General features: G+C 34.8%; 1 protein-coding gene across 5 annotated transcripts in view; it reads left to right on the top strand.

The window, feature by feature from the left end:
- Positions 1–12,136: 12,136 nt before the first annotated feature.
- Positions 12,137–18,088, top strand: part of LOC118189786 (G protein-activated inward rectifier potassium channel 3-like) — a 122,460-nt gene continuing 116,508 nt past the window's right edge. For 4 of the 5 annotated variants that reach the window (XM_085817536.1, XM_085817535.1, XM_085817537.1 and 1 more), the window contains exon 1: positions 12,140–12,368. The gene's annotated coding sequence lies outside the window, so the exon portion shown is untranslated. Of the gene's footprint in view, positions 12,369–18,088 lie in introns of all 5 variants that reach the window. The other variant, XM_085817539.1, reaches the window with a different exon arrangement.

Here is an 18,088-nt window from a genome sequence, read left to right on the forward strand (position 1 = left end):
ACTTGTATGTTACGTACAAAACGAGAGAGAGAACAATGTGCACATATCGTCTAAACTGCCTTAACTTAGGAGCGTAAGATAAGTCTTGCGTTAAATGTGCTGTCGATTCATAAAATACGGAATCTATATTTAAGCTTGGGATGGCGCTAAGTCAAAGGATTAAGCAAGGAAAGCACACAGAGATAAGGTTCAGCGATGATGGCTCATGTTTAAATATTTTCTAATCAGATAATGATACTTCCGAGTGCTCACATAAACCACAAAAAGCTTAAGTATACTTTTATTTATTTCTTACATGAATCCTTTTATAAATATCAACTAGTGCGCAAAATATTTTTTATCTCTGATATGGATCTTTCAATGCCTAACTAACAGAATTAAAAACATGAATTATCTGGCATAAGCTTTTTTTTATTGAATCTGTTAGGGAATTAAGGCTACTAGACGAGGAATATTTGTTGGAGAAGAAGCGAATTAGATAAGATGAAATAAGAGCCCATTTGTATGTAAAGAATTGGTAAGCAACATTTTTTTAATCATATACTATGCCCATATTAGCACCTTATCGTTTTCAAAGCTCTATCCAATTGCTCTTTTAATTACATTATAAAATCACCGAATCACTCGCATATTACCCTACTATTTTGTAAGATTCGAAAGAAAAGTAAATAATATACTTAAAAATCATTTACGTACTGATTATTATTCATTTTTATTTTGAAAAACATAATGTTACGGCACAGAGACTTTTTATTATTGTACTATTATTCAATTAGAAAAACACACGAAGGAATGTTCTCTACCTAAACCCTATCCAAATTTACGGAGAGATGTTTCTAAAATTGATTACTGTAAGCTTGTTTAATTGTGTATCTACATAAAGGGTTTTAATTTAAGTAATAAACCTCAAGATTTACTTCCCATGTTTCGTACAACCATGCGTAGAAGTATATGTTTTTAAAGAATAATCAAGAAAAAAGCAAGTATCAAAGAAAACTAGAGGCAAAACTACTAGATCAAGGATACGACTGACAGTAGCTCCTGCTATAAGTTCAAACCCTGTTGTTTTCCTACTGTGAAACTAAGTTCTTATTCAAATGGTCTGATAGTATCGCTGCAAGTAAAATTTTGCTTAATCTTTCTAGTTGTAAAAACAAGCTAATTAAAGAACTTCGGATCAACAACCCTTTCAATAAAGCAGAGATGAAATTTTACACAGCCAAGCTTGGAAACAAAATTTTAAAAAAAGAAAACGAAAAGCACTTCAATCGTATATTAAGGGACCACACTTCTTGGATTGTGCGCGATAGTCTACCATTTCAATGTAATGACTGCTTCAAGATATATTTTGGAGAATATTCCGCATTCTGTAATAAGTTTATCAGGTTCAATGTTCCGTCTTACTTTCTTTGGGAACATGCACAGACCTGACTCAGAACAGGGAGCTTACTAAAGCTATGTTCAATAACTGTGGGAAGTAGACAAGATACACAGGAAGGGTATACAAAACCCTTTCTTTTTCACTCTTTACAATAATTTCCGTACTTTGGAATACAGAGAGCAATTACTTGTGGTCTGAACGTAAGAATATAAAAAATATAACTAAACTCTAACTTAACTTTGAATAAATAAACAAGGGTCGACGTGTAAGATTGGCCGGATATTAACAGGAAGCCGTATGTAGTACAGAGAACTGTTAACACTACAATACGTTTTAAATTATCACGAGGATTAAACCTCTGGCCTGGAAGGCAACTAGCAACTGAGTAAAACTTCTAAGGTAAGCGGCCTGCTTCGACTAACTCCTTCCTCTCTCTCGCTTGGCAAAAAGCCACAACTTAAGTACTTGGCGTTCGCCAGACAAATTTTGCATAAGTAAGTTAACGCTTTTAATTCTGGCCGGAAGTAGAAAATAAGAAGTGATAGTAAAGATTTAAAATAAAATAAACGTTAGTAAAACTTAAGATCCTTACATACTTCCCGCCAGAGTTAATTAGTTTGAAACTGAGGTCTAAAACGACCTTGTTGAAAACTTTTAGCTCTAGAATCTAACGCGAGGCCAATCTTTTACAAACATTTCTTACTAGAAACTAGAAATTTAAAAAAAAATTTGTTTTTACAATAGCAGCTCCATGTACACCCAATTTTTCATCTGTACTGCATCTAAACAGGAGCTTTTATTCAAATCTGGTTCCTTCCAGAGATCTGGAAGGAAAACTAGTTTAATGTAATGTTACACAATGAAATGGCAAGTAACATGCATATTTATATTTCTCTTAACATTCTTATTTCATTCATGACTATTTTAATTATCTCTCCCCGTGCTCTCTGACATGTGTTGTAAAAGAAAACACCAAACACGAATATGTTTATGTACAAGTGTTCAACACTACCGCCTGCAATCAAAACACTAACGTGTTAAAATTCAACATAACAAGACCCCATAACACACCTTATATTCATCTCTAAACCCTGAGGTACTATTCTGAAAGTGGCTAACTCTGAAGTGTAGCGTCAGAGAGCCTAACTACATTCATTCAACCTTTAACACATATTCACAATAATTTTCTCTTTTTACAGTCACACGAATAAGTTTAAAATTTTTGGCATTACTTTCACTTTTAACATATCACAGTATTTCTTAACCCTTAAAATAACAGCTCACATTGTATATAAGAACATATTAACATGCCGTTAATTTTACGCATTTTAAAACATACATTAGTAGTACATTGTTAACTTCTATTCTTTTCAAAGCAAGTGCCAATTCTTCTACATTGAAAAAAAATTCTTTCAGACTAAAACTTCTTTCTTGCCAGAATGTTTTAAATAAAATTTATACAATAACTTTTACAATATTTAAGTATTTACATATTCCTATTATACATCAACTTTAGTTTTACGCGCGAGTAATTGAAAAACATAATACCAAAATCGGTAACAACTCATTTCTCGCCTTTTTGGCGATAAAGGTAGACCTCACATGAGGTAAAACTTCTTGAAATCTGCAACTTGCAGTAAGAATGAAAGATTAACTTAAGTTTGCAAAGTAACATAAAATTTTACTTATCTTTGTGATATTCGGACATTCTTTTCTGAGCCCAGTCCTGGAAGGTAGCGCAGATTCTCGTTTGATTTATCCTCCTTCTTGTGCGGGCTCGCCCTTCAGTGCCTTCCTCTAGAAGCTTTCATTTTCTCCAGTTCGGTCACCCTTAAATACCTTCTTTTTCGCCTCTGCCTGTGGTCTTGGCCGTTCGATGGCAGCTGATCTTGGCGGAACCTGCTTCCTGAATCTTTCTGCTTGGACCTCGTTTCTGGCCGTTCAAATTTTCCTTGTATCTTTTCCTCCGCCGCTGGTGGCCCTTCCGCAGTTCGGCGACATTTGCTGCGGAGAGTCCTGTCCGATGAGTAGATCTTCCGTTTGGCAGCCGCGTTATAGTTGCCGTTATTTCTCCTGGCTTTCTTTTCATTCGTCGTACTTCTCCCTTCTTCATTCCGGGAGTGTTCGTGAGCTCTCTTTTCTGGACGGTGGAACGGCTTCTTTTTCTTGTTACCTTCAATTTTCCAACGGGGAAACTTTCTTTTCAATTGCTCCTGCCTCCTACTGGCTTGTCCTTGTGCTTGACGTTGTTCCACCTCTGGAGCTTGTGCCTGCCGTGTCTGCCGTGCCGGATCCTGCAAAAGATCTTTGAAAATTTTCATTTTATTACGATCATAGTAGGGTTTTATTTGATCAATGTTTGCGGAGCACGTTTCACCATATCTGGCTTTTAACACCACTACAGCGTGAGTTATTTTTCTATGACATATGGTCCTTCAAATCGTGGAAAAAATTTGGCAGTTTTATCTTCTGGTGCTGAAGAAAGTGAATGCTTAATTTTTAACACTTCATCCCCTACTTTATAAGTTACTCCCCGTCGTTTCATATCATAATACAGCTTCTGTTTTCTCTGTGCTACTTCAGTATTCTTTTTTGCTTCTTTAATAAATTTTTCTATATCACCCATTTTAAATTCTGGGGCTCTTTGTTGCACATAAAATAATTTATCTAACGGCGTTATAATCTTTCTGCCTAAAAATAACTCAGCAGGAGTTTTGCCCGTTGTATCATGTTTTGCGGTCCTAAGAGCGAAAGCAAATTCATTGACATAGTTATCCCAGCTTTTATGAAAATTTTTAACATAACTACGGATAATTTTCACTATATTTCTATTGACCCGTTCCGCTATATTTGATTGCGGCCGATACGGGACCATTTTTAAATGACGTATGCCCAGTTTTTGGCACATGTCTGCAAATACATTACTTACAAATTGAGGACCATTATCCGATATAACTTTTAGGGGCGCCCCGTATTTTAAAATATATTTATTTAAAATAGAATCGGTAACCAATTTCGCGGAGGCTCGTTTTAAGGGAACAATTTCGGTCCACTTACTAAAATGATCAACCATAACAAGGAGATAGCGACTTTTATTTAACTGACTTTTTGGGAAAGGGCCCAATAAATCGATGCCAATTATTTCATTTGGAAATTCGGATTTAATACTATTTAGAAACCCGGCCGGGCGGAAATTAATGGTTACAGCCGAAAACATCGCGGCAAAAACATCGCAGACGAAAATGTCGCGAAGAAAACAACGCAAGGCGAAAACGTCGTGCTACAAAACATCGTGGGAGAAAACATCGCAAAGAGAAAACATCGCAGTTCTAAAACATCGTGGTACAAAACATCGTCGTCGAAAATAAAGCGGTTCAAAAACATCGCAGTTTAAAAACATCGTCGTTGAAAATATCGTGGTAAAAAATAAAGTATCTACAAATCATCGCATGACGATAACATCGCAGGCATGCTTTAATAAGTGTAAATGGATATTCCCATAATGATTTGGGAGCGCTAGATGGAAAGAAGGATAATTTTTACTTTCATATTTTTTATTAATTAATAAATTTTTGCTGAGAAAATAAAAAGGAAACTTAAGCATAAAAAATTTATGCAACTTATAGCACTTAATAGAATTTTAAACCGACATAGTTAACTAACAAAGGCCATTAATAAATCATTTTTATAAAGTTTTTACTGATAATATTTCATGAAAAGTATAATCTATAAGTTACATTTAATTTTCTATGCTTAAGTTTCCTTCTTACGTTATCAGCAAAACTTTATTAGGAAATAAAATATGTGAAAGTAAAATTTATCCTTCTTTACACCTTGCGCTCACGAATCATTATGGGAATATCCATTTACAATTATTAAAACCTGAAAAAAGCATGTCTGCGATGTTATCGTCATGCGATGATTTGTAGATACTTTATTTTTTACCACGATATTTTCGACGACGATGTTTTTAAACTGCGATGTTTTTGAATCGCTTTATTTTCTACGACGCTATTTTGTACCACGATGTTTTAGGACTGCGATGTTTTCTCTTTGCGATGTTTTCTCCCACGATGTTTTGTAGCACGACATTTTCGCCTTGCGTTGTTTTCTCCGCGACGTTTTCGTCCACGATGTTTTTGCCGCGATGTTATCGGCGGACACCGAAATTAATATAATTAACTGCTTGACATGTAGGGCAGGACTGGACATACGCCCTTGTTAACTTTTGCAGTTCAGGAAAATAGACTGCCTCGCGTACGCGTTGGATAGTTTTTCGAATACCAGCATGAGAAGCTAAAGGGCTGTCATGCAACTCCTGCAGGATATTTAATCTAAGACTAGCTGGGATAACAGGTCGAAATTCGTTGTTGGAATTCGTAGTTTTTGTATAAAATAATAGACCATCTATTAGTTCGTAATGGACCGCCCTATTTCTTATCGCCATAATATCTTGGTGGCTAAAATTTTCAGGATCCTTTAAATACTCATAAATGCTTCCAAACTCAGGATCCTTACCCAGTTCGGTCATTACAGTTTCTCGGGAATTTATTGTACATGCTGTGAGCATTGCCACCTTTACTGTATTACCTTCTTCATCTATTTTAATTCTGGATAGGGCATCTTCTACGATATTTTCCTTTCCGGGAGTATGCTTGATTACCAGATTATATTCTTGTAGCTTGAGTGCCCATCTTATTAACCTTGGGGATAAGTTTTTCCCTGAGTACAATCTAGTTACCGCCACATAATCAGAGTACACTGTTATTGGCGCCTTTCCAAAATAGACTCGGAACTTCTGCACTGCTAACAGAACTGCAAGTGCCTCTCTCTCGGTCGCGGAATAGTTTCTTTGTGTTTGATTTAAAGTTCGGCTAAAAAATGCCACGGGCTGCTGATTTTGTGAAAGTACCGCTCCTACCGCATAATCCGAAGCATGCGCTGAAATTTCTAAATTCTCATCCTTTTCAGGAAATTTCAACACAGGGGCTTGCCTTAATGCTTGCTTTAATTTTTCGAACGCACTATTGGCTTCGGCCGTCCACGAGAATCTTGCCTTTTTCCTTTTTAATTTTAACAATGGTTCAGCAATAGCTGCAAAATCTTTTATAAAGGACCTATAATATGAACAAAGTCCTAGAAAAGAAGAGAGCTTCTTCGCCGTGTTTGGAGTCGGATACTTTTGTACAGCAATTATTTTTTATTCGTCTGTGTCGATTCCTTTCTGAGATATTTTGTAACCTAAATATTTTAATTCAGGGGCTGCAAATTTGCACTTTTCGACATTAACTTTTAGACCGGCCTCATTTAATAAAGAAAACACCTGTCTTAAATCCTGTACATGTTGGTAGAGATTATCACTAGTAATAATGATATCGTCTAAATAGATAAATGCGGACTTTCCAAGAACAGGCCTTAACACAATGTCCATACATCGCTGAAATGTTGCCGGTGCCCCTGAAAGGCCAAACGGCATACGCAGAAATGGCAGACTTGGTTATAAAAGCAGTCTTAGGTACGTCCTCAGGCCTAACCCCTATTTGTATAATAGGTAACGGATATACCGGATATTTAGTTATGGAGTTTAATTTACGGTAGTCAATCGCGAATCTCCACCTTTTTGGATGTGTCAATGGATAGTCATTATTTTTCTTACATAAAACCACCGGGCTAGCATAAATACTTGAGATTGGCGTTATGATCTTTTTACGTAGCATATCGGTGATATGCCATTCTATAATTTTTGCTTATTCTTATCATACCGGTATGCTTTGTGGCGAACTGGCATTGAATCTCCGGTGTCAATACTATGGTTAGTAACTGAGTAAATCCTGGAACATCACTAAATAACGAAGCAAGTTCACTTACCACTTGTCGGATTCTTCCTTGCTCTTCATTAGGCAGGTGGTCAAGGCTTAACACCGGCGGTTCAGCCTTTTCTTCTCGAACTGGTTTCATCGTCAGCTTAAGGGACGCTTCATTAAAATCCAACGTTGCTTGTGCCTCTGAAAGAAAATCTATTCCTAAGATAATATGTGCTTGCAGATTCTTTACTATAAAAACATAACCTTTACTTGTTCGTCCTTGATATGGACGTATAGCGGTAATTTACCTATGCACTTACATCTTTCTCCTTGCACAGTTAACACTGTCGTATTATCCGAATTATATATGCGATATTCACGAAAATACTTCCTAAAAAAATCTTCTGCCACACAGGAACACTGCGCGCCTGTATCCAGGAGTGCGGTGGCTGGGATATTATTCACCAACACTTCAATCTTTGGAAGAGTCAAATTTTTCACCATCACTGTATTTAACTTGAAGGAAGAGGGGTTTTCTTGGCCTTCGGTTTTCCGCACCCTCCCGTCAGCAGAAATCCGTTTTAGTTTAAATCTTGTTTCTTCCTTTCCATGCCTTCCTTCTTTTTCCACTGGCCTTCAGACTTTTTTTTGTGGCTTACTATTGAACTGTCGACGTTCGCCGGTTGTTTTTGGATACTCGGGTTTCGTTGCCCACTGATTCGCTTTGCTTCCGTAGCCGTGTGCTTGACTTTGCTGTGGTCTTGGCGCACCAAATTGGTTTCGTTGTTGATATTGGCGTCTTCTTTCAATGTCCGCCTTTCTTCTACTTTCAAACTGGATTGCTAGCTCAAATAATTTTTCCAGTGTAGTCGGATTTCTGAATTCAATAAAGTCTTGCACTTGGGGAAGTAACCTCGGCAAAATCACTTGAATTATCTCAGGATCCGGACGGTTTCCATACAAAAGTTTGAAGACGTGAATTTTTCTTAAAATAAAGCTTGAGAGATTTTCGATTCTTTGCTGCTATATGCTGAAAAGTTCCGTTTCTAATTTCGCACGATCCCTTACGACAGGGAAGGTTTTTAGTAGGACAGTCTTTAAATTTTCGTAAGTATAGGTGGGACTTCCTGCTTGACCCAAGAGACTTCTGCCTATACATTTGAACCAATTAAGCGCTTGGCCCCTCAAAGCGCTGGTAGCTAAGGTAACTTTTTGAAACTCGTGCACGGGGTAGAGCATGAAGTGGTCATCCAATTTTTCCAAAAAAACTGGTTACCGGTGAGTTTCCATTAAAGTTGCTTCTGGTCTCATCGAAGCGCGCATGGTCTGGACGATGTAACCAAATCCTTCCAGGGCGGCAGCTGGCATTTCTGGATTCTGAGCCGCTTCTGCAGGCAGCATAGGTTCTTGAAACTCGGCCATGGTTATTCTTCTTCGTTGGGCGCCACTATCAGGTTCAATGTTCCGTCTTACTTTCTTTGGGAACATGCACAGACCTGACTCGGAACTGGGAGCTTACTAAAGCTATGTTCAATAACTGTGGGAAGTAGACAAGATACACAGGAAGTGTATACAAAACCCTTTATTTTTCACTCTTTACAATAATTTCCGTACTTTGGAATACAGAGACCAACTACTTGTGGTCTGAGCGTAAGAATATAAAAAATATAACTAAACTCTAACTTAACTTTGGATAAATAAACAAGGGTCGACGTGTAAGATTGGCCGGATATTAACAGGAAGCCGTATGTAGTACAGAGAACTGTTAACACTACAATACGTTTAAAATTATCACGAGGTTTAAACCTCTGGCCTGGAAGGCAACTAGCAACTGAGTAAAACTTCTAAGGTAAGCGGCCTGCTTCGACTAACTCCTTCCTCTCTCTCTCTTGGCAAAAAGCCACAACTTAAGTACTTGGCGTTCGCCAGACAAATTTTGCATAAATAAGTTAACGCTTTTAATTCTGGCCGGAAGTAGAAAATAAGAAGTGATAGTAAAGTTTTAAAATAAAATAAACGTTAGTAAAACTTAAGATCCTTACACGTTATGTCAGTATGACTGACATGAATTTTTAACGGCCGCTCCGTATGGTAATGAATATGCTTCTGTAGGATTAGAACATGATGAACATGATTCAATGATCAAATAATCGTGCTTTCTGTACATAATGTCTTAGAGAATTGGCGAGATCTTCCGAATGACTGGTTCACGAAAGAGTTTTCGAGTTTCGTATTTAAAAAAAAAATCTGATGTGGACAACACATGATTTCCTTGTACGGCCTATTAAATTATACAGATTTTTACTGCAATTCATTTAAACTTGTTTCCTCAAATTCCATTAGAGATGTATTTCTCATTTAATCAAGTCAGTTCTCTCTTCGCGGAAAACAAAAATGTATAAAAACTCGAAACGTCTTCATTAAAATTTAAAAATACAGAAAAACCAAAACATCATGTGCAGTTAAAACAGTTTAAAAAGGAAAATAATATTTGTTATCAAAATTAGAGTTTCTACGCAAAAACAAACAGGCCAATCTTCGGTGCGCAAAAATTTTATGTTAAATTTCGATACCACGGGGCAAAGACACACCGTATTCGATGTACCAACTGACTTTATTCACTACACTAGTAAACGTTTGGAATGTAAACAAATACCCGCCACGTTAGGCCTAGCGCTACTTACCCTTTTAAGTTGTTGTTATTCTACAGCTATTGCATGCAGATTAACTAAAGGCGTAAAACTCTTTATCGGAACCTAAGAACAGCATAATTGAATCATACTTTTAAAGCAAAAAATGCACAGTTTACAAACCTATAAGAATAAAACAAACAAAAAAAGAAGCCGGGTAAGAGATTGGAAGCATATATATACACACACACACACACATATATATATAAGAATATGTAAAAAGATTAAATTAGCAGCGAAAATTAATTCCCTTCTGTATTCTAAAAATAGTAACCTCTATTTGCACTGCGTTATTTCGAGAAAAATCTATGTCATATGACTTTTACATAATTCTGATGATTTAAATGAAACTAAAACTCAAACAGATAATAGTAATTTTACAGCAATATTAACCATTCAATCAAAATGCATTGAGAGCCAAAACTAGCTCTGTCTCAATTAAGATTTCACTCTGAACATAACGCACTTGCTTTCACCGCTTTGGCTTAGCTGGACTGCTGCCTGTCTGCTTCTTCTTTTTACTGCAAAATTTATCAAGAATGTCAGCTTTTTGGAATAGGCACAATAAATGTGCCAATTTGTTTGTGGCCACAACATGTTTACTGAAATAAAAGTTAAATCAAATATACGTTGACTGCCAAATTTCTTGTTCCTTGTGGATCGGCAGTTCAGCATTCTACGGCATCAAATCAATCTAATCGCTTTTGAATTATGCAGATGCATACATACGTACGTACGTACAGATGTCGCGAATAAACCCCTTCAAATTCAATTTTAAAACCATTTTACAATCTTTTTTGGAAAACAAAGCGTCCATTAGTCTGTCCGTATGTATAAATGTCCCCCAAAAAAGTAGTTCAAACGGATTCGGGAACGGTCATAATGGATAGTTTCGTTAAAATATGATACCCGAATGTTTTTTCGAATACAATGCTTTTTTTACTTTGTATGTGGAAGCGAAAATGGAGAGAAAAATTACATCATCTTGTAGAGTCATTAGACATTTTTGGAATCAGGAGGTATGAAAAATGAGCAATGCCCTCGCCGGGACTCGAACCACGGGCCTCTCGAATACGCGCCGAGCGTGCTGTCCACTACACTACGAAGGCATGCTAAGAAGGCGAGAGAAATACCTTATAATTTTAAGAATTCTCAATGGATTATTTTTAGTATTTCCAAACGTAATACAAGATATGTGATAGAAAGCATTCTTTGCGAAAAAAAGTATTTTCACGATGGATTCTAATTTACTAATTCACATTTGAATAGCTCTTGTTTTGAAAATGAAAATGAGATATCATGATAAGTTCATGAAAATGTTGCGTATAGGTAGATGCATATTTTAGTGATGCAAATTTTGAAAGTTACCGAATCACACTCGGGCATGAGTCCCAAAAGATTAAGTAAAGCCGTTGTATATTACACATTCTAAGAATAAAAATCCTCATAAGTAAACACGGTGTATTTCCTAAAAAACCGGTTAACTCATCTTAAATCTTATTTCTGTAACATGGACAACAATTAACGAAATATTTACTAGTATATTCTATATTCAGATCTATAATATGCATATTATATACCCTTGTTTTTAGATAAAAATTTAATTTTTTTTTTGGAAGATCAAAATCTGGTTGCAAATTATTTAATGATACGTTCTATTTAGAAAGACATGAAATACTTTAAAAATTAAACAGTCGTCCAAATAAAAATCTGAAACTGATCGAGATGGAATGAGACTATTCCTATAATCAGAAGAATAATGTTCTTTAACATCTGTATTAATAACTGTGTATTAACAACTGTGCTCAGCTTATTAGGTACAATTGCAGCAGCATAGCATATATTTGGATAAGAAACAAGTGCAACTACTTATGAGGCGATCACCTCTAAACGTTCGCAGCATTTCCAAGACCTACTTTGCAATGTTGCAATTTTACCTACTTAGCAAAAATAACGTTCAAAGATACGTTGTACCTCTAACGATATCTAAACTGTACGTTAGAAATATTCCAGACTTTAGTCTAAGTTCCAGAGAGTTTTATCGTCCTAGATAAAGCAGTGGAGCAACAATTTTAAATAAAATAAAATATTCTTTTATGACATCCATCATATTTCAAGCACCTTTGCAATAATCCCTCTTTTCCAGAGGTAAGTGCATACAACAAAGACTCATGTTATCCATATTTATTCCTTAACAGCAGTATGTGACACGTGACACTGGTATGACCAAGCAATGACAGGGATTTTTCGCTAGTGTAATTTCCTTACGTGTAGGGAATATTTTTCTCTCAGTGTTTAACTGATCGGAGAAGGAAGTTCATAAACTTAACAGCTATTCCGATTGACATGAGCGTGTAAATGTGTTAAGATTTTCAGTTTGACAGATTTAAAAACTTACTGCTATTATTGTTTCATGTGAAATCGTTTCTCTTTTACCAACCAAACTGCTCGTTTCCATTAAAGACAGTAGCCGTTTTGGACATTAAAAAAATGGTAAATTCTTTTCTCTCTATTTTAAAATCATTTGTTTAATTATTTAATTTTAATATTTATTTCGAAATGTTTTCATATTATTGTAGGTCTTGAAGTCCATGACGCTTTTTATCTTTTAATTCGTTTGCAAAATAGTTAGTTTTTAGTATTCGATAATTACTATTAAACTCTAAGACAAGTAAATTTATCTTTGCCATGCTGATATGTGAAAAATGTGAAATTATAATGCTATGTGTTACTATTTCGTAAACACATTCGAGATAATTATTTTTTCAGTCAAATCTGCCATACCTATATGCAATAATTATATTATTTTTTTAATTTTTATTTGAAGTAGTAAATTTTACCTTTGGGAAAACTGGTATTAATAATTTATTTTATAATTTTATTTTAATTTAAATATAAATGACGCATTTAATCTCCTTGATGTTCATTTTTTTCAATGAAAAAGTGTTCAGTATAATCATTTTTTAACCGAAACTAATTCACAATTGAATAGCTCTTGTTTTGAAAATGAAAATGAGATATAAGTTCATGAAAGTGTTACGTATAGGTAGATGCATATTTTAGCGATGCAAATTTTGAAAGTTACCGAATCACACTCGGGCATGAGTCCCAAAAGATTAAGTAAAGCCGTTGTATATTACACATTCTAAAAATAAAAATCCTCATAAGTAAACACGGTGTATTTCCAAAAAACCGGTTAACTCATCTTAGATCTTATTTCTGTAACATGGACAACAATTAACGAAATATTTACTAGTATAGTCTGATCTATAATATGTATACTATATACCCTTGTTTTTAGATAAAAATTTACTCTTTTTTTTTTTTTTTTGGAAGATCAAAATGATTGCGTTTAATTAACGATTTATGAATAGCGGTATTTAAGTGAATTAACTTAAGTTTTAACTATCACATTTGTTTCCTTGAGGTGAAGTCTGTCTGTTTGGTAAAGTCTTATGATACCTCAGAATGTTTGACTACTGTTATTATATCCAAATTATAACGATCAAAATCTGTTCTGTTCAATCTGTTAAGAAAGGACCAGTTTCCCTTAAAACGTCTTCCTCCAAGCAGATACCCTTGAGTGCTGTATCACGTCCGAATAAATAAACAAGTAAAACAATTTTTTAAATGCTGTTGCCAAAAGAAATGTTTATGTAGTGCTATGCATTTCCAACAATATAGCTAAATATTTTTTGTATTCATTTACATAGTTTCTCATAGTGATTTGTGATAACTATGTTGTTAAAATCGTTACCTAGATGGTATAGTGGTTTGGGGAGCCTACTGTGGTACCCAAGGGCCCGGGTTCGAATTCCGAAGAAAGATTCGCTGTAATTGCCCGTCCCTTCATGAGCATTGCCCAACCTATTAAGTATTTCCACAATAAAGTGGCCCCCACTTCCGGCATTAGTAGTCTTTCCCGCCGATGGAAAAAACAGTGTTTTTAAGATTTTATGTAAGGTAAAAAGCGGAGACTAGGAGATAAATGAAATTCAATTTGCAATGGACGAAATTTCACGTGGGTATTTTATACCTTTTTTTTTATCATACTCTATCCCCTGCCCCCCCCTATCGCGTACAGAAAAATTAAAGGTTTCGTTAAAAAAATTCAAGCACTCAGAATGAAAGCAGCCATCTTAAAAAGAGAAGAGGAATTACTTTTATTAATGCAATTATTTAGATTAAGAGTGGGTAGACTCCTGATTAGGTTCAATCACATCTTCAGTCAATTCTTAGAAAGATCTTAATAAATTAAGTAAATTATTGGATATATATCAAGTCATCGATGATTAATAATAAGCTACGTAGGTGGACTGGGCTTCGCCCGATAGTCATACTGATACTTTATACACTCCCTCTTTTAAAGGGAGATTAGGGGACTCAGTCGCCAAATCCTGGTGGTGAAGAATCATACTAATACTCATAGTTTAAAAAAAAAATTTAAGTCCAAAGGAACAATTTACTCAATAGGACTATTAATTTCGTTTTGGCATTTTGCGTTGATTCACTACAAACGTTGTTTCACTTTTCAAACTGTTTCCGCCAAATATTACATTTAAGGAAATTAAATGAAGAATCTGCATAAATGTATGTATGTTTCTCGCATTGTGATCAAACAACGGTACCTAGAGCCATCAAATTTTGAATATTGTAATCTTTCTCCGAATATGGGCATCTGGAAGCCTAAATTTGAAATGTGAAATTTGTTTTATTATCGATTTCATTTTTGCAAAACTTTACGAATTTTTGAGTAACAAACTCAAAGATTTCAAAGCGAGCAATGACAACGTTGTACAGAAAAAACATTTTTAGCTCCTTATTTTTTATCTTTATTTAAACCATATTTATCCATATTATATCTTATTATTATTTAAATTCTAAAGATATGCGCATTTTAAAATTATTTTGTGATATTGCTGTTGAACTGAATTTTATGGTTTGTTTGCGAAGAACATGGTATTTAATAAACAAAGGTAACATACAAAGTGTTAGAAAAACGTCCCTTTTAATAACAGGTATGTAAAAAGGGGTTTTATTTTGAGAAATGGGTAGGAAAAGAAAAACATTAAAATCTTCGTAAATGCAGACAATTCCATAAAATTACACTATGCGCTGCAAATAGGTACTTAACGCAATGATACTAATTACACAATGAATGTCCGTTCCAACTTCAAGAAGAAAACTGGAACTTAATTAAAATCCGATAACGCGAGTTTAACATTTGTTATAAATTTCATTAAGTCTTTTTAGCACTTAAGATTCAATTTTTTTTCCTTAAAAAGCGCAATTATAGCAAATTTAAGATTAGCAATTGCAGTAAATTTTTAGAATATTGATGAAATTTTCTTATCTTTAAAATTTCATATATTTTTCATATGTACTATTTTAAAATGTACAGACACTTGAGTAGGAAACATACGATGTTTCATTTAAAACTTTATCTTAATAATTTATAAGCTGTTAACTTAATGTTTATCCTGCCGTCATTAAAATTAAATATTTTATTGAATAATTAATGAAAAGCTTTCTTCTGTATTCAAATCGTGAATATTACCTGTCCAGGAGTTTGGTTTATTTAAGTATGGCAAAGCACTTGAGAGCTATCTGCCTAAGGAGAAGGATACCTTCGTGGAGGACTTTCTAAGGGAAACCAGTTCGTATACATGTTACATGGGGAAAATCACGAAAACGCCCATGCAGCCAACCCGTTCGCCGGAATTCGAACTCTGGAGCGAACTACCAGCGATCAGCGACTTTACCGCTCGGGCTGCTGGCCGGTCCGTTCAAGCGAAGAGATGCCTTTTAGGAGGAGTTTTTAAAGAAAATTGTCTTGTGTTCATGTTACAGTTGCGAAAAGCCACGAAAATTCCCGTGCACAGAACATTTTAAACCACAATTTCGTGCCCGAGTTTTGAACTTAATAAAAACGTATTCTTAAAATTTTACTTATATAACAATAAATTATTTAGAATATGGTTTAATATAAAAATTTATTATAATACGTTATTTAAAATTTCTCTTTGCGTCAGTTTTAAGTGTTGACAGCACTATTGATATTTCTCAAAGAAAGAAAGGAAGGAAGAAAAAAGAGAAGAAAAAAAAAGGAAAAGCAAAAAATCTTTGCTCATTTGTTTACCACTGTTTTCTTATTTTCTAACAAAATTATTTATTTTGCTAATTTTATTGTCTTTTTTTTAATCGGAAAATTACCAACTATTGCAATTTCCATTTTGTGCCGATGAATATATCAGTACATATAAATTTAAATTTTACTTAAAAAAGTAATAAGAGACAAAAATCTTTTCTATTTTTCTTATTTACATTAAGAAACTAAACTTTCCTGATCTTTTTTTCTTCCAATCTACATACCTAGCGATCTTTGTTTTCCTCGTGTACTTCGTTTGTGTGGACATAAAAAGGAAAACAAACAAACATGCCGATAGAAGAGGAATATGCTTAGTCAGGGATTTAAAATTAGGCAAAAATGCAATCTTTGTTTGGCATAGATGTTTAATAAACCACTATCGATTTCGAGGACGATCAGATATAAGTTTATCTTCTTCATGAGAAAAAAAACTTTTTTGCCTTAATGTGTTTACGCTTGAAGAAGAATGAATAAAGTGGTTGATCGCCTTCAAAACCGATAGAATATTATTCAAAATTTATGCCAAACAAACGGAAAAAAAATTATCTCCGGCGCGTGAGACTGTGTATCGGAAACTCTAAATAAAATTAAATATTTTGAGATATTGCTGTTGAATTGAATTTTATGATTTAAGTGCGAAGACATGATATTAAGTAAATAAAGATAACACACAAGCGTTAAAAAACGCCCCTTTTAGCGTAATATAAAATCTGAAAGATTTCAGATTTTTTTAAAAAATATAATTGCTTTGAAGCCTTCTAGTTTTCTGGTATTTTTACATCGAGCACTTAGTAGAGTTTCGGGGCTGCAATTTATTGATCTCTTTTTCCATTAGGCATCGAACTCACCAGTGGCCGAGTGGTAGCGTCGTTAAACTCTTGTAGTTCGATTAGGGTTCAAATCCCGACGGGTTATTTGCATAGGCGTTTTTGTTGCTTTCCGATGTGTAACATAAATACGAGACATTTTTTTAGAAAGTCCTCCACGGACGCATCCCTCCTAATCGGCAGGTAAGCTCTCGAGCCGCTTTACTCTAACCGACTGACCCAACAATTAGGCATCGTCTTCATGCTAAATCTTGACATTTCTGATATTTTAATATCAAGCAATTTATGCCTATGTGCGGTGACTGAAAGCCTTTAAGATAGTTTGGAATCAGATAAACTCTGCTTTTCTTTTTCTTTTCCGGAGCAGAGTATTTTAATGTTTTGAATTACATTTATATAGCATTACAAATCATTCAAAAATACGGGTTTCTGTCATCCCCTTCAGCAATCCGACCACACAGTTATCCACTTTCATACGGCGCTCTCTGAAAGATATTTATTCTTGTGTTGCCCTGTCGATTTCAGGCAGTACTCTCAGTTGCATAGCTATGTATTCTGTTCGAGCAAACACCCTTACTTCTTTAGCAAATCCGGTTACGGTGGCGGATTTTCAGTATCTCCGCTTAATATCCACCGTTCACAGTTTGCCCATAATTCGACAATGTTTACGTCCGTAATCTCAGTGAATTAGCCGTCACAGCCTGATGTGTTGATCACTCCTATATTCATTATCATCTTTGATATGCCTGTACCATTAGAATACTGAAGCACCGTTAAGTTTTTCATCAACTAATACATGCCGTAATATTTAGAGTACTTTATACTTGTCTTCTTAAGTTTAAAGTAAAATTCACTTATTCCCCTGCCATTTTTAATAGGCATATGTTCCTCGTCAGCCACGATGAAGCATATTAGTAGTTTCTATTCGTTGTGGCAAAAACCTGAAGGCCACGATTTCCAAACTGCAGAATGTGACGGGCATCAATGTATGATCTTTATAAAATCTTAGTGCAGGGTTGCCACATCTAATAGCAAGATAAAGAAATAGTTTAAAAACTTAGCAATCAGCTTCTGTGTAGAGTATGTCTATCAAAGTTCTTACCCTGCCTTTGTTTTCGCAAGCGTTAGTTGAAGATGTTAACAGTTAATTAAAAAAATGCTTTAATTAAAATAGTGGGGATTTATGTAATCTACTTGACAGTTAATTTTATTTTGAAGCAACTTTTCCTACTGCTCTT

Source organism: Stegodyphus dumicola, chromosome 5, assembly GCF_044657685.1.
Source record: "Stegodyphus dumicola isolate Sdum_Otavi_A_Nest chromosome 5, ASM4465768v1".
Lineage (NCBI taxonomy): Eukaryota > Metazoa > Arthropoda > Arachnida > Araneae > Eresidae > Stegodyphus > Stegodyphus dumicola.